Source organism: Rhinolophus ferrumequinum, chromosome 17 (genome assembly GCF_004115265.2).
Source record: "Rhinolophus ferrumequinum isolate MPI-CBG mRhiFer1 chromosome 17, mRhiFer1_v1.p, whole genome shotgun sequence".
Lineage (NCBI taxonomy): Eukaryota > Metazoa > Chordata > Mammalia > Chiroptera > Rhinolophidae > Rhinolophus > Rhinolophus ferrumequinum.
The window spans coordinates 4,975,439-4,997,271 of record NC_046300.1 but is presented as its reverse complement, the minus strand read 5'-3'; the positions used below and the strand labels follow the sequence as shown (position 1 = coordinate 4,997,271).

Genomic DNA, 21,833 nt, shown 5'->3' with positions numbered 1-21,833 from the left:
GTAAAAAATCAATAAAAATAATGAAAGGAGGGTGGAGATGAGAACTGGGTAGAAATTTAATGTACTAATTTCCACTCCCTTACACAGAGGAGTGTCAATAGATAGCAGTCGAAATTTCAAAAATAAACTGAGGTTAAATGACATTGTTTTAGGTCGTAAAGATCACCTTTATAAGCATTAAAAATAATCCTAAAGGGGAAGGAAGAATGGTGGGCATGTAGATAATAGAGAAACTGCACTGAGTTTGTCAACAACAGATACCATCTAAGTCTGAGAAAACGACATATGATTGTGCTATTTGAAATAAATGTTAACTACTTGTAGAACTTAAAAATCATTTTTAAAAATCTCTAGGAGTGATGGATTCAGAGTGGAAGTTGGAAATGTTAACTTTTCAGTCTCTTCTGGAGTGCTAAAATTGGGAACGTGATGGGGAAGGATATTACCTTTCTGAGTTGCTTGCAGTGGCTGATGGAAGAGGCAAAATCCCCCCTCCCCCCCCACCCCACCCCTGCCCCCAGGCTTCCCCTTGATATCTCCTGCGTGGGCCCTTTTCCTTTGCTTTAGCTTTTGTAAACTTCGTCAGGATTCAAACCACCAATGTTCCCATGTGACTGTCCCTGTGACCACACAACAAAACTCCCCATCTGAGGGGTAAGGAGCCTTTGAAGCAAGTCTGAAGGCTGGCCGCTTGCCTTATAAAGCTGCTCCCGACATTCCTCGTCGGCGTTGCCAGGCAGGACCAGAATGAGGACCACGTGCATCAGTATCGTTCTAAGGAAATAGTTTAAGAATTCACAGCTAATAGAAAGTTAATAATAACCAAAGCATTAACGTTAGCAAGAGACTTCCATCTCTGCCACTTTCTACTCCCCTTCCCCCATCAGCTTCCTGTTTCTGTGAAGGAACTTCCTCTAAAGCAAGGTTCTTAATCCTGTGGGTAAGGGGGTGCATTTGGAAATACAGGGCATTATTTGGGCTGTTGAATAACTGACCCACAAGTCCAGGATGCTGAAGATCTTACAGTGTGTGGGAAAGTTTGACCAAGAACGGTTGTCATGCGGGACGGCCTGCAGGGTCTCTGGTCCCGCTCCCCACATAAAAACGCAGGACACGGTGAGGCCAAACAGGAACACCCACGGAGCCATAGGTAGGGGAGTCACACCACTATACTCTCACTGGCGGCTGGGTTGGAGACACAGGAAACAGGAGCCACACAATTCTCACCCCTCACTGCGCCGCTTGCAGGCTCAGCCACCATCTCCTTGCTAGCCCCCCTTTTCTGCTAGCCCAGCCACGGCAGTTATATTAGTGGCCAGTGGCTCACTGGTTACAGCTGACGGCCAATTAGCCACAGCTGATGGCCATTTGATCACAGTCGACGGCCATTTACTACCTGACCCAGCACCTTTCTATGTGAGGCCGAGAGCCTGGAAACTGCTTTTTGGGGCTCTGTCCCCACAACGGTTCTGCCCAACATACCACTGGCAGCCATTAAGAAACACCCCACCGGGTGACGCTTAGGCTTCTCTGTCCCCCTCCTTCCCAGTTCTAGGGAAGGAGTGACTTCTCTGATTGGTGACTTTGGGAGAAGGAGTGAGCAGGATCTGTCCTCATCTCGACCCGCCATCCTGAAGGGGGCAGAATTTGGACCTGCTCTTGCCTGGATAGTGGAAGACCTGGAATTCATCCACACCAAACCCTGGGTGGGAGGACCTGGCCGTTCCAGTGGAGTGTTCCCAGTCACGATCTGCAGTCATCTTCACCGGAAATAGAGATCACATTTCCATCTCCCTTTGTCTGTCTCCTGTGTCTTATTTACTAGTTGTTTTGAACTGGGAAGGGTATCAGGAATGCTATTTAATGGCTCCAAGATTTAAAAAAAGAGTTTGAGAGACTTCAGAGAAAATACTGTGGGATGTAAATGTCAATAGTCTTTAGATTTTCCAGTGATTTTAAATTTTAAAAATTCCAACACTTGGAATGACTTACGTTATTCATATGGATTTCAGGATATTGAAATGCTATTTTTATCTTTAAAATTTTACCTAGCCTAACTCTAAAACAGACTGGAGGCTGGTTTTTTTTTTTGGTTTTGTTTTGTTTTTGAAATGCATACTATTCCACAAGATTTCTTCCTTGCTTAAAAATCTACTAGAGTAGGGAAAGTAAAGGCCCAACAACAAGATAAGCTAATAAAGTGTCAGTACACAGAAATACACACTATTCTTGTACCATGATTGAAGGTAGGCAGCAAAGTTAGCAGTAAACTTCCAGGTAGCCAAAGCAAAACAGAAAACACAATTATTTTCAAAATTGATTTTGCCCATTGAGTATAAGGTTAAAATAGATTTTGCCTGACCACACACACACACACACACAGCGGGGGCGGGGGTGGGGTTGGCTGATGTAATGGCGCTACCTCCAACAGCATCTCTAAAGAAAATGTAACAGTGAATTATGTTCAGCTGTTTCATATGGTTTCCTTCAATGTAAGCCACGAGCTTCACGTCAGAGTATGATTTGATAAAAGAGCTCCTTCAGGGACCAAGACAATCCAAGAAAACTGCCCTCTGACTGTCTGACTTGATGCCCAAATTTACAAGCAATAGACTGTTTTTACCAGTTTTAAATATTTTTGAACAGTAGCAGTGATTTTCTCATGGACAGGACCGATATTCAAGTTCTGTACAGCCCATGACCCATCATCCAGGCAAGGACACAAGTCATGCCAAATCTTGGGCTTTCCCCCCTTTTAATTAAAAAGCCCTAGGAAATCTAAATGCATTTTGGCTTTGGGTTATGCTGCTTGGATTTTTGTAAACAGTAACGATTTGCTTCCTCTAGCATCTTTTTCTTGGTAGTCTGTGTTCTCTGATCTTCAGTGCGAATGCACCCCACGAGCAATGATGTGGAAGAATCTCCACTGAGGCGAGATGATAGTCATTATAACTTCTGTTTATATTGAGTCAGGAAAGAAAAGGAAGGAAGGAAGGAGGGAAAGAAGGAAGGAAGGAAGGAATAAAGGAAGGAAGGAAGGAAGGAAAAAGTTTTCCCTCGCTCGGGATTCAAATGACCGTATGGCAGGGTCGTGTGGGAGGCGCTCGGTTCCACCATGAGTAGGGGTTGAAAAAGCACTTTTGGGGGGTTCACCTGTCGTACTGGACACTTCTGTGCACCACTTCAGAATCCTCTGGGTCCCTAAGGAGTATGGAGCGAGCTCCATCGCTGCTGGGGGGCCGCTGTCATTCTTGCTGGTACGGTCGTGACCTACGCTGTGTGTTTCCCTCTTTCTGCTCTGGGACTTGGACTACACAAGACTAAAGAATTCGGTAAAAAAAGGACGATGCCAAAGCCTTAAGAAGAAGGTTAACAGAGGAGTTACTTTCAACTATCAATTTAAAAACATTGATTGTTGTCATCAAAACGATGACAGATGACAAAATCATCAAAAGCTAAAGCTTCTTGTTTTCCCCAATAATTCAACATTTACCAAGTTTCATTCATTGAGTATCAGATCCATGATTTTTGTCAATTTCCATTTCTATATTAAGACTTTCATTCTCACTTTTTTTAGCTTTAATAAGTTTATTTGAAAAAGAAACTATACACTTCTTCCCTAAGTAGAAAACAAATATTACTTGCCATGAATTGAAAGTAACCATAAATATTTATTTTTGAAAGTTACAACTAAATTAAAAGAATATTCATCATACACCTTTAGCATTACCTTTGGTAAATGAAAGGTAAAAGCATAAACCTTTTAGAGGTAAATATAGAAGAATAGTGTCAGGACTTGAGGGTAAGCAAAAGTTTCTTAGGTCACAGAAAGCAAAATCACACAAAAAAATTTGATACGTTGGACTTCTTTAAAATTAAAAACTTCTGCTCATCAAAGACACAATTAAGAAAAAGGTATAAGCAGGCTATAGACTGGGAGTTACATTTGCAAAACATCTACCAGACAAAGGACTTCTATGGAGGGTTTGCAAAGAATTCCTACAGTTCAGTAATAGAAGACTAGTAATCCAATTTTAAAAGGGCAAAAGCAACACTTAAAAGAGTACATAAGAATAGACAATAAGTACCTGGAAACAGTGAATGGTTTATTCATTCGTTCTACAAACACTCACTGACTGTGAAATATGTGCTAGGTGAAGACTAACTGTGCTTCTGAGGGCCTCACCGGTAGTAGGGGAGGCAATTGAACAGACTCCAAAAACAGTGTGCCGGGTGCTGTTATGGAGATGAACGACTGCACAGCTTTTCATGTATGCATACATACACACATCCACATGCATATACAATATATATTATATATCAACAATATGTTATATATGCACAGGTTTATCTAGGTTTATCTTTATGAAAATTTTTGTGTGCCACCAGGAGTAAGGGCGCTTCATGCATTCCTTAAACATTTAGTCAACATTTCTTAGCAAGTAAACACAAATGATTGTGCTAAGTCACGTAAGGTAATAAAATACTAATATAGTTGTATGATCTCATTTATATGATGTTCAAGAACAAGCAAAAATAATTTACGGTGGTAGAAATAAGAAGAGTAGTTATCCTTGTCACCATTTGGACTAGGCTGGAGCTCAGGAGAAAATTCTTTGGTGCTGGAATGTTTTAAATATCTTGATTTGGGTGATTACACACACATACATCCGACAATTTGTGTTTGTGGTAGTAAGTTATACCTCAGTGAAAAATTTATAAGATAAATCAGACACAGCCGTGCCCATAAGAATGTTATAATCTAGTTGGAAAAGTAGGGTATCCTGAAACTACAACAGAAGGCAAGATGTGTTAAAAGCGAGGTGTTTAGCGGACAGGATGGCTCAGAGGTTGGGGGCCCGCTGACTTCCACAGCAGGGGGTCTTGGATCTGAAACCAGCTCCTCATTGTCCAGCGTCCTGAACTTGGCCCCAGTGCAGTGACTTGGATTCTGTGAGTTCACTTCCGTGAACCCATTAGTTTTGCTGCTCTGTAAAATGTGAGTCACGGTGTTTGCCTGCCGGGACCCTAGTGAGCATTAGATGAACTCCCTCACGTAAGAAACTTGCTTCGCTTAGGGTCTGGCACGCAGCTGAGTTCAGCGAGTCTCAGCTCACACTACAGTTATTCCTAAACACTCATACAAGAGGGGGAGTATAAATTCTCACAGACACCGGAGCCCACAAGCCTCAAGGGGACCTTTGTTTATTGGTTCACAGTTTCATGTAATCTCTGTTGCACTCTTGTTCTGTTGCATGGCAGAAGATAAAACCTCAAGTCCAGGTTTGCCCAGTCATTTCAGGTTTAAGCTCAGTCTCTTCACTGCTTCTGCATCCCAGGTGAGGAGGTGGCGAGGGCACTAGGGAGGTGGCTGGTCAGGCTGACAGCCAATGCCTTCTAACTCACCCCATCAGAACCCCTCCACTCTGGCACTCAGCCCCCATCCCCAGCGCCCAGGCTCCAGCCATCTATCAGATGCTTCATTATCACACTGGAAGATGGAGGCTGCTTTAGCGTGGCAGGAGCTAACGTGCTCATCATTTAAAGTAGACAATAGGCATTTAAAAACAACTTTAGGGAACTACGGCTAGGTCCTGCAAGCATCTAACCGGGAGCTCACCAGTGTGAGACACTTAACTGATTTGAGTCGCAATACACACAAGGAATTTCATCTTTGGCTCCTTTTAACTTAAAGTGAAGTTAAAACTAGAGGTAGAGTTTTAACTTAAACACTTTTTTTTAAATTTTATTTTTTAAATTTATTGGGGTGACAATTGTTAGTAAAATTACATAGATTTCAGGTGTGCAATTCTGTATCACATCATCTATAAATTACATTGTGTGTTCACCACCCAAACACTTTTTTTTTCTATAAAAATTCTCATGCATAAATCCAGACATTGGACTCACCAATTTTCACAACTGCTTCTCCCTGGGAGAGTACATCATAACACCATCTCCCAACCTGAATTCCATGGAAACCTGGCTCCAGGTGATATATTAACAAGTATCTGCAATAAAAAGGGGTTTGACATGTTTTTATATTTATAGTTATATTCTATGTACGATATATATTTATGACAACTTTTGGCAACAATACAGATGCTCTCCTCACAGATATTCCCCTCACCTGCCCGACACACGCACGTTAGAATATTAAGAATGATAAGAAGTCAGGCAAGAGAGCAATTGGCATAAACGGGCGAAACAAACTGGCCATGGAATCTTTGGGCAGAAATTCCAACCGAGAAACCTACTGCTCTGTACACGCAGGTGGTTGGCTCCTGCCCTCCACCGGGTTTGCTGGATCCTTCTTCAGTGAGAACAGGGTCCTTACTTTACAGATGAGGAAGGTGGATGCTCCAGTCACCCAGCTGGCTGGCGCATAAATAACTCAGGTCTCCTAGTCACTTTTACAGAAGTCCTTGTGATGAAATTGGCTGGACTCTCAAAGGTTGACACGTGCTCTGGTGTTGGCCAGCACACACCCCGTTCTTATGGTCAGCTCAGGCCGCGTAGCAACTCAGTGGACCGGGCAGGGGCAAGCGTTCCGTCTCCACAGAGGCCCGGCAGCCAACCCCACGGCCTCTTAAAAGGAGGGTTTACCTGCAGAGGATGATGCCGCTTCGCCCACAAATCCTAAGTTTCCATGCTGTGATTCACCAAGAGGGCTTCACACAGCAGCTCTCCGCTGCAGACACTTCAAACACTATTTGGTCTGCAGCCTGATCCTGCTCTCTTCTGTTCCAGGCCCCGCATAAAACTGACAGCTTTGTGGGTTACGCGGTAAGTGGGTTAGGAATGAAGGTTTGGACTCTGGCAAGGAGCCATCACCGCGGGCTTGCTCAGGGGAAGAGGAATACGGACGGACTGCAGAGTGGAAGAAGGCAAGTCTAAACATCAGCTATGACCGTGCAGCCGTGCAGCTGCAGAAACCAGGACTGCAACAGGAGCGTGTCCTCCTTATTTTAACACAAATATACTCGTACTTACTCATGTACAAATCAATAGTTTTCTTCCCCTCTTCCCTACCATCGTTAATACAAAAGATGTACTAATAGTAATTCTATTATTTTGTATTTCAGCATTTAAGTACTTTTTCAGTATTTAAGTCACAGGATATATTTTAGTATTTAAGTTACAGAATATTGCAGTATTTACATTACAGGATACCACAGGGACAATATGACTCAGTTAGACAAAAAAATGAACATCACCCCAAAATGGGTAAAGGGACTTTGAGTCCTTCACTGGGGAGAAGTTTAGCATGTTTTTGGATGTGTGAGAGATGATTTTATTATGTTTCAACCTGTCGCATTTCTCATTGGTTAAGGTGCCAACTATCACAGAAATACTGAGTGTCAGATGGGACAGAGAGTCGAAGCAGTCTAATCCAGCCAGCACTCACATGAGTTGAGACAGAACTTTGCATTTGTACACGTGACATAATTCAGCATCCTTGAAAAGCAAGTGTACCAGCAAGGTTGAGGGCATTTGACATCTGTGTGCTGGAGGATAAATAACCAAATGCCACTTGGGGGAACTCAAGCTCTCTTAGCCTTCTTAGAATTCATAAGCAGTGGAAACTTTTCGCTGATACTAAGGGAAGGGTTTTGTGTGTGTGTTGGAAGTTTCCGCGCAGAAATGGCTTTTGGTGCCAGGTGACTCATTTTTAAACAACTTCCACATTCGGCAGATGGTGATAATGCCAGTGCTTAGCGATAGAGCTAAGTAAATCAGGACGGCATGTTTCCACACTTCTCAGATGCTTATTTCTAAACATTATATAAAAACCATGTCTTAGAGTGCCTCTGTCTCCAATGAGCCACAGAGCCCAAGCGAGGCTGCTGCCTCTGCAGTCCGTCTGGCCCTCCTGTTGGAACGCTGCAGTGGAGCCCACTGACTGAACCATGGAAAGATCCAGACACTCACTTCTCAGATGCTGAAAACATCGGCCACAGAGTACACTGACCACAGACACAGTCTGTCTTGGTCATTTCTCACAAGAATATTACCATACTAAAAGGACTGTCAAGGCTTCGTCAAATCCCCATGCATTCCAGACAAACTGAATTGTGAAATCATAGCACCTATGAGAAAGAAGGAATCTGGGGATAGAAGGAACTTCTGTGAGATAAAAGATCATCAAGGCGGGGCAGAAGTAGCTAACTTTTTACCCTACACTTTATGCCCCATCCCATGGTGCAGAGTTGAAGCTGAGAAGTGGCTGCTAGGGAAGTACTACATTGCCCAACACCCCTTCATTTGTGCCAGGCTACACGACGAGCGCTGGCCAGTAGAAAGTGAGCAGAAGTTGTGTGCGTCACTTCTGGGCCAAGGCAGTTAAGGAGAGGGTGTGCCATTTCTTCTCTCTCTCCTTGCTCCTGGATGCAGAGGTCTCCAAGGGGATGGCAGAGCCATGAGATGAGACAAGCCTGGGTCCCTGAATCACCACATGGAGGAAAGCCACCAGAAACACATTCATTAGATTGTTATATGAGGAACAAATACATTTTTACTGTATTAAGCCACTGAAATTGGGGGTTAAATCATTATAGTAGCTAACACTTCCCTAGATTTCCATCTCCTCAGCTCCAGCTCATATTTTAATTCTTTTTACAATTTATCTTAGAAAGATTAGTAGAAATAACCAGAAGCAGTCTGTCTAAGGGTAAAGATCACGGACATTGGTGTCAGGCAGACTAGGATTTGAAGTTCATTTCCAAAACTAAACTAGCTGTGTGCTTTTGGGCAAGCTGATGAACTTCTCTGGGCCTTGGTTTCCTCATGTGTAAAGTGGGCATAATAATAGTATTCATGTCATACTGCTTGCTGTTCAGAGACATAAAGGAGCCCATCCACGGAAAGCACTAATAATATTCAAGACATGGAGGCTTCTGTTCTTATCGGCAGCATCCTACAAGAGGTCATTACCACCTGTGCTGGTGGTAATATTAGAGATCGATGTGCAGGTTTTGGTTGTAATTAGTCATTTTCCAGAGGGTCAGAGGAACAGGGGTACAGGTGGCTTCCCTAACTAGATACCAGAACCTTAGAAAACTGGGTGGGGTGGTGGATTGGAAACAGGTCCTAGTAAACCAGATACCAGGAGCCCAGAGAGAAAAAGCGTCAGAGTCTCTGGGTCCCAGCACACCTTAGCAACGCCCAGGGCCCTTTGCTGGGGAGGAGGTGGGAGCTGTTTACAAGACCTCAGGTGAGGTCGTGTGGGATTGAGTGAGGCAAGGGCTGTCAGCACAGGGGTCCTCACTGACTGGGTTGCAGGAAACGGGGTCCCCTCCTATGGTTCCTAAAGAAACCCCAGAGATGCTTTCAGGTGACTTTGAGGAGAGGAACTGGCAGCACCAGGAGGTCCGGGAGGAACGCTGCTGAAAGGACGAGTGAGATGGAAGACGACAGGGCAGGGCAAGTAGCCAGAGGTCCACTCTCCCCAAGGGAATCAGTGGTCCCCTGGCTGCTATTCCTATACCTGCACCTCCAGTTATGCTTTGGGCCATGGGGCCGTCTCGCTGTGTCGTCAGCAGAAGTCCAGGGCCCCAGGTCGACCTTCTGATGTCCCCTCTGTCACCCACCGTCTGTGAAAGTGGTCCTCGTTTGGCGTCAGGAGTCTGAAAGAAGACTTTCCCTTTCCTTCCTTTGGCTAGAGGCTGATGGTGGCAAAAGCAAAAGCAGGTGTTTAGCCCAGAACTGCTTCAAAGAAAGATAAAAACAGCCTAATTCCTGCCACCGCTGTGGGCAGCGAAGGGAGGAGCGGAAACTCATAGTGTTCCCGTAAGCAGCTACTTCAGGCCCCCTCTCTGAAGAGAAAGGAGGAAAGAAGAAAACACAAGCAGAAACTCCTGTTCAGCACCTCGGGGGTCCGCACCGGCTGACACTACGGGCCCAGACTACTTTCTCCATCTGCTTTCCCTTTTTTGGGGCTTTTGTTTTGCTGCCGTGATTTTAAGTGTTTGAATTGGAACAGATTAGCGGAGGGTGGGGACGGGTTTCCACAAAGTAAGGGAGAACCGAGACAATTTCAAATACAATGTATTTTCCAGATTCTTGTCTTTACACCAAAATAAAATATTGATGCTGAAACAAAGGAAGGAAGAAAGAAAGAGCAAATGAGGGAAGGAGGAAGGCAAGGGGTGGGGGGAAGGAAAAGAAGGAGAAGGAGCCCTTCAGAGGATGTGCTTGTCTTGTACTCTGGTTTTCAGCACTCCCGAAACTGCTGAGCTTGAAGACAATGAGGCCGAGTTAGTGCATAAGGGACCACCTGAGTCTCTCCACCTGAGGCGGCCCATTTCCGCTCTGGACGACACTACTGAACATATACTTCATCGCGAGACAAAAATCTCTCTGCCTCTATTTCCCATCCCTGGTCCTCTCCTTGTCAGGCAAGGGCAGGCGGAAAGGGTGGGCTTTGTTGGGGGTAACACCCGGTAACCCATCACAGTGGGGGACACAAAAACGCTATGTCATGGGTTTTTCTCTCTCGGAAGGATAGCTGTATCACAGTACAGAGGGGTGACATAACACTAGCCCACATTTTTTGAGTCCCCACGTCACACGAAGGCTGGAGCTTTACAACGCCACACTCCTTTCTCCTCACAACCATCTGCTGAGGCGGCAGCGTCATGCTGTTTTTACGGACAAGAAGACAGAGGCTCAGAGATCTTAAGTACGAGCTCAAGGTCACACGGTGGGCAACTGGAGAAGCTAGAGCTTAAACCCAGATCTCCTGACTCTAAGCCGACACAGTGAACCATTTCAAGAGAATGGCTCTTGTTTATCTTCACAGCATCGTAACCCCATGGTTTAAAATATTAACCTCCTGCATCGACAGCCGTGATTAGTTTAATTACATGGTACTTTGTGGTGTTCTCCCTAAGTCACCGGTAGCCCTCTCCGAGAAGAAGGGAACCCCGTGGGAAAACAACAGAAGCCCCGATGTTGTCCTCACTCAGGACAGAAAGGCATGAGCAAACATCTGTCCTGCTCCCAGCAGTGTCAAGCCTCATGCCACGGTCCTCTCCCTGAAACTTAGGCCAAAATCAGAACTTCCTTCATTCCCTGTTTCATTCACTTGGAACAGGCCCAAGAGAAGGTTAGCCAATCCAAGAGTCTGAGAAAACTACAACCGATTCCTCTGGAAAATATGCTAAGCCGGAACAGATTTCTTCAATGTGCCTGGTGGGTGGCTTCACAGGACGGGGGCCAAGAGCATATCTGCTTGGCTTTGCCTTTGATTATTCATTGACTGGAATGACTTTCTCACCATAAGCTGATGCAGACTCCTGTCTCAGAAATGGTGGGGAGAATATCAAACACCACACTGACTGATTCATTTCCAACAGAAGGTTTTTAAGAGCGGCAGACCTGTGGTGCTCATGAATATCCCAGGTTTTTCCTTTTGGATTCACGGCAGGAGATTAAAGAAAAATGTAGAGATGAATTTAGTGACGGGTGGATATATGGATATATGGGGGGAGGATTTGGATATATGGGGGTGTATATCCAAACACACATCACAAGCGCCTGTCATGAGCCATGCACCATCCTAGATGTTTTCCCAAATTATCTCATTTAGCTTGCACAAAACGCATAGGTAGGAGTTGTCACCCCCATTGTACAGATGAGGAAACTGAGTCATTTGAACTACCTTGTCCAGTATGGCAGTCACTAGCCATGCGTGGTTATTTAAACTTAAATTTGAAGTCATTGAAATGGAAAACATCCGTTGCTCAGTGACACCAGCCACATTTCAAGGGCTCGACAGCCATAGGTGGCTAGTGGCTCTCACACGGAACAGGGCCGATATAGGACATTCCTGTCACCACAGAAAGGTTCATTGGACACGCTGCTCTGGAGTCCAGAGGTAGAGACTTGCCATTTGCTTAAGCCAAGGCCAGATTCAAGCCCGCGCTCTCTGCTCCAAACCCAGGGTCCCCCACTATCCCACCACATCCATGGCGCTTACGATCTTCTCAGTGAGAGACTTAGTTAGCGGGGCGGCTAGCTGGACCCTGATTTATTTGGTATTCCCATGGCAGCTCATATTCTTGAACTAAAAACTTTCTGCCCAGAAGGGTGTGTTGGAAAATGCTACGAAATGTCCAGCAGGTGGTGCGTGTGTCCCAGGTCTCACCCAAGCGCCCCCTCTCAAGTATTTGCAAAAGCTAGAGCTTGTTTTGTTGCAAGATGGAGCCTAGAGAGAAAATTGGAATCGGGCTCTCTGTCGTTTTCTCTCTCTCCCCTCCCTTCTCCCTCTCAAAGGTCTTTTTATTATCACTCACAGACTTTGCAATAACGATGTTTAAAAACTGGAAAACACAGCCACCTTTCAATGTCAACTCTTTAGGCTTTAAATATACGTGGATTAGTCTGAAATTTATATCTCCAGACAGATGCGTCCCTGAAACTCTAAATGTATTTATCCAGCTGCCTACTTGGTATCTCACTTGGGTGTCAAAGAGGCATTTCAAAATGGATTTGACCATAAAACAAATCCTCGTTTTCCTGACCCCTTTGCTTTCCTAACTTGTTCTTCACCTATCTTCCCTGTTTCTATAAGTAGTACCACCATCTGCACAGTTACCCAGGTCCAAATGCTAGGCATTGGCCCTTTACTGGTGGTCCCTTTCTTACATACAAACACATACCCGCGTCACTTCATCAGCAAATCCTGTTGGATCTATCTCAGAAAGAGATCTTGAATGCACTTCTTCCCCTCTCCACAGCACCACTCTCTTCCAAGCCATCGCCTGGGCAACGACAATGGCTCCTCACTGGTCTCCATGCTTTGACCCTTGGCTTTCTCTCACTCATTGTCTAGATGGTCATTTAAAACCAAACCAGAACAAGTCACTCCCTTTACAATAAAATTCAAACTCCTTATCATGGAGTCCTTGTCTGCCTACAAGGTCTGGTCCCTGCCTGCTGCTCTGATCTCACCTCCCAGGACTCTCCTGGTTTGTCACTATCTTTTGTGTCTCTTGTAGTTCCTCAAGCACACCAAACCCTCTCCTACCACAGGGCCTTTGCACGGTCTGTGGTCTCGATTCAGGGGTCACCTCCTCAGAGAGGCCTTCCCCGATGATGCTACCGAAAGTGACCTTCTTCTTCTAGTCTCTAACCCAAGGCTGTCCAAACTTTTTTCAACGTTTTTCACCAAGGGCCCTATGCGGTAAAATACACAAACAGCCGGGCCACTCACTCGAGGTGAAGTACGTATTGCCTCTCCTGGTTTATTTAAGTAAACTAAATATATTTTTGGAATTTGCTGCGGGCCAATTAACAATGGATAACCGCGGGCCGCAGTTTTGACATCCCTGCTCTAAACCATTGCATTGTTTCTATCCTTCAAAACATTTACCCCAATTGTAAGTGATGTTGACGTTGTTTCCTTATTTGCTCACCTGTGTAGTGTTGGTCTCCTGCCCTGGAATATAAGCTCTTGTTCCCCACTGAAATTTGAACTCAAATCTACCAACTCCAAAGTTCCAGTGCCTTTCGAAAGAGGAGGAGAAATGTATTCATGAGAACTCATACATCAGAAAGCACGCTTTCCACTAAAATTGTCCTCTTGTTTTCCCATCTGCAAAAACACCTTTGGCATTCTTGCTTTGAAATTCCCTTCTGAGCCAAACTACTCAAAACACTTGATCACACAGTGGTTCTAAATGGGCTGCGCACACCTTCGGTGGACACATTTGAAGTCTGGAAGGATGCTCACGAAGTTGTCAATGGTGTTTCCTGTAAGGAGAGAACTTTCGAAACCCGCCATTGCCCCCAACAGTTCCCTCTGGCCGCTGGATGTACAGGGAAGAGCGGTGCTGATTTTCCACTGGAACGCACCAACACGGGCTTACCCGCTGGTCACAGCAGTGTCCACTCCTGTTGGGCTGTATGTAGCCCCACTGTACCAGCTTTTAGATGTTTTCACTGATACCCAAAGGAGGACGCTTCATTTTCTGCTGTAGAGCCTGCCTCTGTATGACTCAAATGCAGTGCGACACACACACGTGGATTCAGTAATCTTACCCCAAGCTCAGGCTGCACATTCGATCCAATTCGGCTCAACACCAAGCGTCTATTGCGTGCCACGTACTGTGCGGGAGCAGAGATGCAAAGACGGATGAAACAATCCTGTCACCTGTCTCACAATCTGCCACCAAGGATATCCTCATCCAGCTTGATCAGCCACCTGAGTCGTGACGATTGGCTCTGAAAAACTGCTGGTTCTTTTCAAAAATCAAAATTTCCCCTCAATGAGCAGAACTCTAGAAAATTCTCTGGAGGGGAACAAATAAAATCCTGTGTTGCCTCTGAAGACAGTTCCATGAGAAGAAAATCAAAAGTCTTTGGAGCAAAAATGGCCAACAAAATAACTCCTTGGTCACCAAGGAAGCTTAGATGGGATTATGATTTATTTGGTGTATAAATTCTGGCATGAAAAAAAAGAGTCATTTCCTTAAAACTGTAGTTCTTAGTTCCACCACAATCCCTTTTTTTAAAAAAACAAATATGTTTGTAACATTACCTTTCCTATCCTGAATTGAAATTCATATATAGTGCAATCTACTGACAAATAATTTCTAAAAACCAATATATTGTTTTAAATGCCATATTTGCAAGAAATAAAAGATATAGTTTATAGTACAATATGTATTTCAATATGAAAGCACTCAGATGATTCAAGAAGACAGTGAGTAGTCAAAGGTCTGCACCTACTTTTCATGACTGCATCTGGACTTCAGAGGAGTGAGACAATATTCTGCTGAACATTGTGGCCCGTTTTGCTTTACGTTTGCTATTTCCAATAAGGGCTAAAGAGGCATACATAAAACCTTCATGAATGAAGGAGCTATCAGTGAAGACGGACACAATTGTGTGGTGCTAAGATCCCATGTGTGGTCCTGCCATTAACAATGTCATTTTCCAAAATGGAGAACAACTCTTGGTCAATTGCTAGAGTTTTCCTTTCATTCATCACAGTAGTGGCATTTCTGGGAAGCTTGGTGGCTATTAAAACCAAGCTGGTGTTTGTATTTATATTTAAAAAACATTTAGGATCTATGCTCGAATAATAATAAACTGAGTTTGTGTAAATGTCTGGTGGGACATTTCAAACCTTGAGGGGACACAAGATGACTCTTTGCCCTGCAAGTCTGTCTCACACTGGCCCCCAAAACAACAAGACACAAGACTTCCCCGTCTCCACCCTCGCACCCTGCAATCCTTGTGAGAACCCAAAGCACCATCACAAGGAAACAGCCCCTAAGGGTGGTACCACCCCCTTTGACAAACACTTCCTTAAAGTCACAACTCTTAGGAGAACTTCAGGTTTTTCAGTCACTCTTTGTGTCACCGCAGCGCCTACTCTGCACCCTGTCACCCCGCTGGGAATCCAAGGGTCAGCGGCGGGCAAGTGGAGTAGACGGAGAAGAAATGGCGATAGTTCTAGAAGAGAAAAAGCCTGCCCCTTTGAGTGACAGACAGGCTGGACCTCAGGCAGTAGGTGAAACTTCAGCTCCAAAGAGCACACAGGGCTGTGACAGGGGGAAACCAGGCCAACAGATGACAGGGAATGTAAGAACAGGAAGATGAGCTGTAGCCACAGCAGAGCATGGGGTGTAGAAAGAGCAGTCCACCCGCAGGATAAGGCCCTGGTCATAGACGTCAAAGGAGAGCTCCAGAAATTCAGAAAGAGAAAGAGAGGGGGCGGGAGGAGTGCAGGGAAGGGAGGGTACTAGTTAAGAACTTGGGCTTTGGGATCAGACAGGTTCAAATCCCACCCTTGCCAAGTGCTGAGAAGTGTGGCCTTGGGCCAGTTGCTTAACTTCTCTGTGACTCAGTCTCCTCATCTATAAAATGGGCACTAATGATAGTCCCTACCGCTTGGGTTGTTCTGGGGATGAGGTGGGATGGCAGGTAAGGTGCTGAGCATGGTGTGTGGGGGGTCTGTAAGCTGCTCAGGAGCAGGATCCTGTCTTCTCCCCTTTGGAATCTGGTGGACTTGTCCCAAGCAGTCACAGATCAACCCTAGTTGAACGAACTGACTAGGAAGGGCTGTGGAAGTTCGCCATTCTCACTATTATGAATGATAATGAGAGAAGGAACCAGAAAATGGAGCTGTGTTGGAAGTGGCGATTTGATTTCTTTACTGGGACACAATATCCCAGGCAGCACCGGTCATAAGAAGAACAAACAGATCACCTGAGTAACTGAGTGAAGATGCCTGAAGTCTCTGAGGGTGGACCGCACTGGTCTGGGTGCTTGGGGGCTGCTGAGTGCCCAGGAAAGGCCGTGCAGCCCCACCATGGAGAAAAGAGAGCTGAGGGGCCAGACAGCCAGGGGCACTACAACACACAGGGAGGAGGCCTCAGCCGGACCCAGAGGAATGCCCCGCTGGCCTGCAGACCTGTGGCCGCACGACACGTAGGGCAGGCCAGCTCTGTCCCCTCTAGGAACCGGACACACCACAGCTAAACATTAGGAGTGTGCAAAGTGAGAGAAAAGTAGGCCAGCCCTGGCTCCTTCCCCTCACCAGCTCCATGTCATGTCACTTTCCCCTTTGCGTTCTGAGCTCCAGCCACACTGGCCATTTCCTTGTTTCTCGAAAACGCGAAGCTTCCCCACCCACATTCCCACCACCCACGTCCTCACCAGCCACTCTGCCTGGCTAATTGCTGCTCACCCTTCAGGCCTCGGTTCAAATATCACTTCCTCAGAGAGATTGTCCCTGAACCCTGGCCAAATATGGTGCTCTCTTTTACCCTTATTGGCTCCAGCCTTGCCTTCTTAGCATCTATTGCAATTACAATGATTGTCCATTCGTGTTTCTCTCTCCCACTAGACTGGACACTCCCGGGGGCAGACATTAGGTGGCGTGCATTACCCCAAATCCTCTGGTGTGTGGCCCAGTGTCAGGAGCAAGGTCAGACTTCAGTAGATGGCAGTGGGAAGGAAATGGATGAGAAGGGAAAGGGGCCCTATGCACAGAGTGGTATGACTGGGTTTGTCCTGAAAGAGAATCAGATCCATAGACAAATTCAACTCTTAAGGAAACCAGGCCATGGACATTCCTGGTTGAAGATGCATTTTGCAGCTATTTCTCACCCTATTCCAAGTACTACCTCCCAGCAAACCTTTCTGTCCTCCTTTCCTCTCCAGCCCAGCGCTTGTAGGAGCAAACTCTTTGATTGATTTCCCCACCCTCCCTGCTGTCCAGCCATGTCAGGTGTGCAATCCCTTCGATCCTACTGGTGAGAGGTGTTCGGCACCAAATCCCAGGCAGAAGTGAAAACTGGAAAATAGATCCCTCCCTCCCTCCTGTGTCCTCCACCATCCTACCTCCACCTCGCAAACCCCCACCGAGCTAAAGTCTGCCAAGCAAGACACCCAGCACCATTTTCTGGTTCTTGGGCAAGAAATCATAGTTCGTTTGTAGAGATCATTTCATTCTGTGTCTTTCCTTCTGCATCCCCCCTAATGGGAAGCGCAGATCCTTTTAGACGCTTATGGGGTACAGGCAGAGAACAGTTGGCCCCAGAAGTCCAGCTCTTCTTGAAAGCATGGAAATGGCTGTTTCCCAGGATTTCACGTCTAATAGTTACTCACCTCCAATGACAAAGCCATCACTCTGAGCAACGACTAAGCTAGTAAATGGTTTACACACACGACTCTGTTTAATCCTCCTGACAGCTCTATGGAGCAGACGCTATTATGGACTTCATTTTACAGATGAGGCAAACTGAGACCCAGCAAGTTGTAGTAATTAAGTAATGGAGTAACAATAGCAACACCAGTGAGACTCATCAGAGCAAAATGTTCAATGAATGTTAGCTATTACCGTCGCCATTATTTTATTATCCCTGATTTAGTAGTATCTTGAAGTGGGGAGAGGCTATCCCTCGGAAGAGTCTTCTCTGCTCTTTGCCCTCTGCCTGGGGTCTGGTCACAAAGTGTGTATGACTCAGGCGTCTGTCAGCTGAGGTGGCCTGTAGCCGAAGTGCTCAGTTCCCCCTGGGTCAAGGTTGCACCATAATATAGGCCCCAAACGAGCACCCAGTAGATTTGAGATGCACCCGTGAAGGTGACAAACCCAGCTTCTATTACGGGTTCCTAGAACTAGGCTGTGCCCCCACATAGAGTCCTGTTATGATTCACACAAAGTGAGAGCCAAGTGACAAGTTCAAGTCTTCTTGTTTTAAATATGCTGACCTGAAGGGACCTTGGGAGAATGGATGGTGCATTTTTAACAGCAGAAGACTCCTTCAGAATACCTGGAGCTGTTTCAAAGAGGGGGGAAATTATACACGGATATATCTCAAAATGGGCTAGTCATGTCAAACACAAACCTTTGTGTGTGTGATTTTCTTTTTTAAATGTGGCAATTCCTTATTATCAAGAAGCTGTTATCTGGGGGAGAGGTCACTTGAGAAGGGGGCATGCTAGGATCAGCAGCTCATGTAGAGCGGGAGGCAGTTCATGGATGGAGGGAACTCCATCCATGTTGTGGGGTCATTTGGACCTGGGTTCAGATTCTGATTCCACCACTTACTAGCTGTGTGACGTGGGACAAGGTTTCTGTAGCTTCTCTGGACCGATATGGGAAAGCCATGTCCATATCCACCTTGTAGACTTTTCATCGGATTTTAAAATGAAATCAAGATCTTCAGGTGGACAGAGGAAATAGGCTATAGCAGTTTAGGAGCATTAAGTTTGCAACCAGACCTGAGATAACATCCCACTTCGGACAGGGCATTTAGCTTCCTTGAGCTATTTACTCATCTCTAGGAAAGCCACCCACCTCTGAGGGTTGGAGTAAGAATATGTGTGATGATATAAGCAAGTGCTTCACTCAGTGCCTGGCCCTTAGCAGGCCGCCAAAAAGGGTCGTGCCACCTGTCAGGTGAGGTCAGGACCAGGCTTCTTTATGATGTGGCCAGAGGTCTGAAGTCGAGTGGCCAGCCTGGAGCCTGGTAGCAAGCCACTCAGGGAGGGCTGCGGGTCCAATGTGGAGGTCATGTCACATGGCACTTCACAGCTCTCCCCCCCAGACCCCAAAGAGCTGCTTGCCCCATCTCTCTCCCCCACCAACTGGATTCTTAGATTTGGGTTCTTAGGACATAACTACGTGTCTATCTGCAAAGGCTGGGGGAATGGCTGAATTTTAAATCAATGCCAATGTTTCTTATATCGAGACGAGGCTAATCAAAAAGTTGGTGGGTGGAGGGTAACAATAGATTTTTGCCTCTGTCCTGGAACCATGGAGAGGTGCCTCAAAGACAACTGGGCCACATTCCTTTCCTCGGTAAATTTAGTCATGGATAAAGTTGCCGATGAACACACCTGCTCTTTTTGCCTTGCCCAAAGCAGGCACTGCCCCTAGTTAAAAAGGGATCTCGGGTTGACGTCAGTAAGGGAATTCAGTGCGATCACGGAAATCCTATTTGTACCAGGGCTGATGGCTGATGAACCGAAAGCCGGGGTTTACCTTTACCTCCTCTGCTTTTCCCAAAGGCCTTGTAAAAAAATGAATTCTGGGGCCGGCCCGGTGGCTCAGGCCGTTGGAGCTCCGTGCTCCTAACTCCAAAGGCTGCCGAGGTTCGATTCCCACATGGGCCAGTGGGCTCTCAACCACAAGGTGGCCAGTTTAATTCCTCGAGTCGCTCAAGGGATGGTGGGCTCTGCCCCCTGCAACTAAGATTGAACACGGCACCTTGAGCTGAGCTGCCTCCTGGATGGCTCAGTTGGTTGGAGCGCGTCCTCTCAACCACAAGGTTGCCGGTTCAACTCCCGCAAAGGATGGTGGGCTGCGCCCCCTGCAACTAGCAACGGCAACTGGACCTGGAGCTGAGCTGCGCCCTCCACAACTAAGACTGAAAGGACAACAACTTGAAGCTGAACGGCACCCTCCACAACTAAGATTGAAAGGACAACAACTTGACTTGGAAAAAAGTCCTGGAAGTACACACTGTTCCCCAATAAAGTCCTGTTCCCCCTCCCCAATAAAATCTTTAAAAAAAAAAATGAATTCTGGCATTCTACTCTGTAATTGTACTTGATGGCTAAACAGCCAGGCCAAGCATAAGAAGCAGGACTTTGGAGTCAGGCAAACCTCTGTGTATCTAATGCCTCATTTCTTATCTGTGAAACAGCACTAGAAAACCTACCTTACAAGCTCAATGTGAAGGTTCAGTAAGATCAGATGTCTAAGGCAAAATGGTTTCACCTCTCACCTCCCCACACTGACCTCTCCCTTCCTGGAGCCGGGGTCGGCAGACACGGTTAGTTTTCTACCCAACTGTGATTCCATACCCCTTCTATCTTAGAAACAGAACCCCAGTTTGGTTCACTCTAAGTGACCATGTCCTTTATTTTGGGGGCAGAAGAACTGGCCCGTAGGCAATCCTAGGGAATAAATCTTGTTTCATTTAAGCCAGTCCTGGCAGTCCCAATCCTCCTGCCAAGCAGGCAGTTGCACAAGAGGACATGACACAGTTCTGGCCAATGAGATGGGAGAAATCTGCTGGGGGCGGGGGAGCCTCTGGGAAGGTTTTCATTGTTTTAAAAACGGGATATGAGACAGACAGATTTCCTTTTCTATCTCTGAGTGTTGTCATCTGTATGCTGTTCCCCAGAGAAAGCAACCATCTTCAGACCGAGAGAGCCATCCTGTGAGGTTAGGGCAGCAAAGCAAAGCTGGCAGGGCAGAAAACAGAAGGTACCTGGGTGTTGGATGCTGGCACTCAGCCAATGAATGAACCAAGCCTGCAACTCTGATATTTAGGCCCCTTGTTATGTACGATAATAAATCTCCTCATTGTTTTGGCCACGTCTAGTCAGATGTTTTGCTATACACAGCCAAAAGTACCCCCATGGTGGTGACCAGGGCTGTTTGCAATTATTTGCCTTCTCTTTTTCTGGGCATATGATAGGGTTGTACTTCTCTACCTTCTTTGACACAAGGTACAAGTATTTGGCTTGCTTCAGCCAGTGAAATGTGAGTAGAACTGCTATGTGTCACTTACAGGCAAAAGCTAGTTTGTGCCAGTGTCATTTTCCACACACTCTTTCCCTCCATCAAGGAAACACGGATGGAGCCTCCATCAACTTGGGTTCCCCAGGGACTAACAGAGACTCCTGCAGCTAACATCACACACGGCGTGAGTGAGAAATAAACTTAGTTGTGTCAAACCAATGAGATGTAGGGGCTGTTTGTTACTGCAGCACAGCCTAGCCTTTCCTCACTGATACACATCTGAACTGGTACATTCAACTAATAGAATAGAAACTTTAGCAGAGAAGGAGATGGGAGGTATAAGAGATTTTCCAGAGAAGATTTATCTTTGTGGTGTGAAAAGTCAGATTCCTTTCTAGATAATTCACTCTAAGGCCAGCCTACTGTACAGAATTCCTATCTCCTCCCCATGTTGCCTTTAAGATCCAGGCCCCATCAGTCAATAGAACTAGACAGAGAAGCCACACTAGAGATTAAATGAAAAAAGAGGCCAGACCCTGGGTGGAAGGAAGAGAGTAATGAGAGTGAAGGTACTAAGGGAGCATGGACAATGGAGAGAAGGAAAGAAAAGATTCAGGTGACAGAAAGGGAGATCCCATTGGGCTCCTAATGCGTTGAGACCCAAGGCCTTGCACTTACGCAAGTAGCTAGAAATGGGTTGACAAGAGTAGAGAAGTCACTCCTGAATTCCTCTGTGCCAGCTTAGAATTCATCAAACCCAAAGTAAACAGCTCTTCTAGTTAGGGTGTGTGTAGTTTGGCTAATAGTTAGTCCATTCACTAATAGATGGTGTATTAGTTTGTTA

At 45.9% G+C, this 21,833-nt stretch overlaps 1 long non-coding RNA gene across 1 annotated transcript in view; it reads right to left on the bottom strand.

The window, feature by feature from the left end:
- LOC117036631 (uncharacterized) overlaps positions 1 to 21,833 on the bottom strand; it is a 39,303-nt gene that overhangs the window by 6,999 nt on the left and 10,471 nt on the right. Inside the window, exon 2 of the long non-coding RNA XR_004425423.1 lies at positions 5,911 to 6,011. This is a non-coding gene — a long non-coding RNA (uncharacterized LOC117036631). The remainder of the gene's footprint in view (positions 1 to 5,910; positions 6,012 to 21,833) is intronic.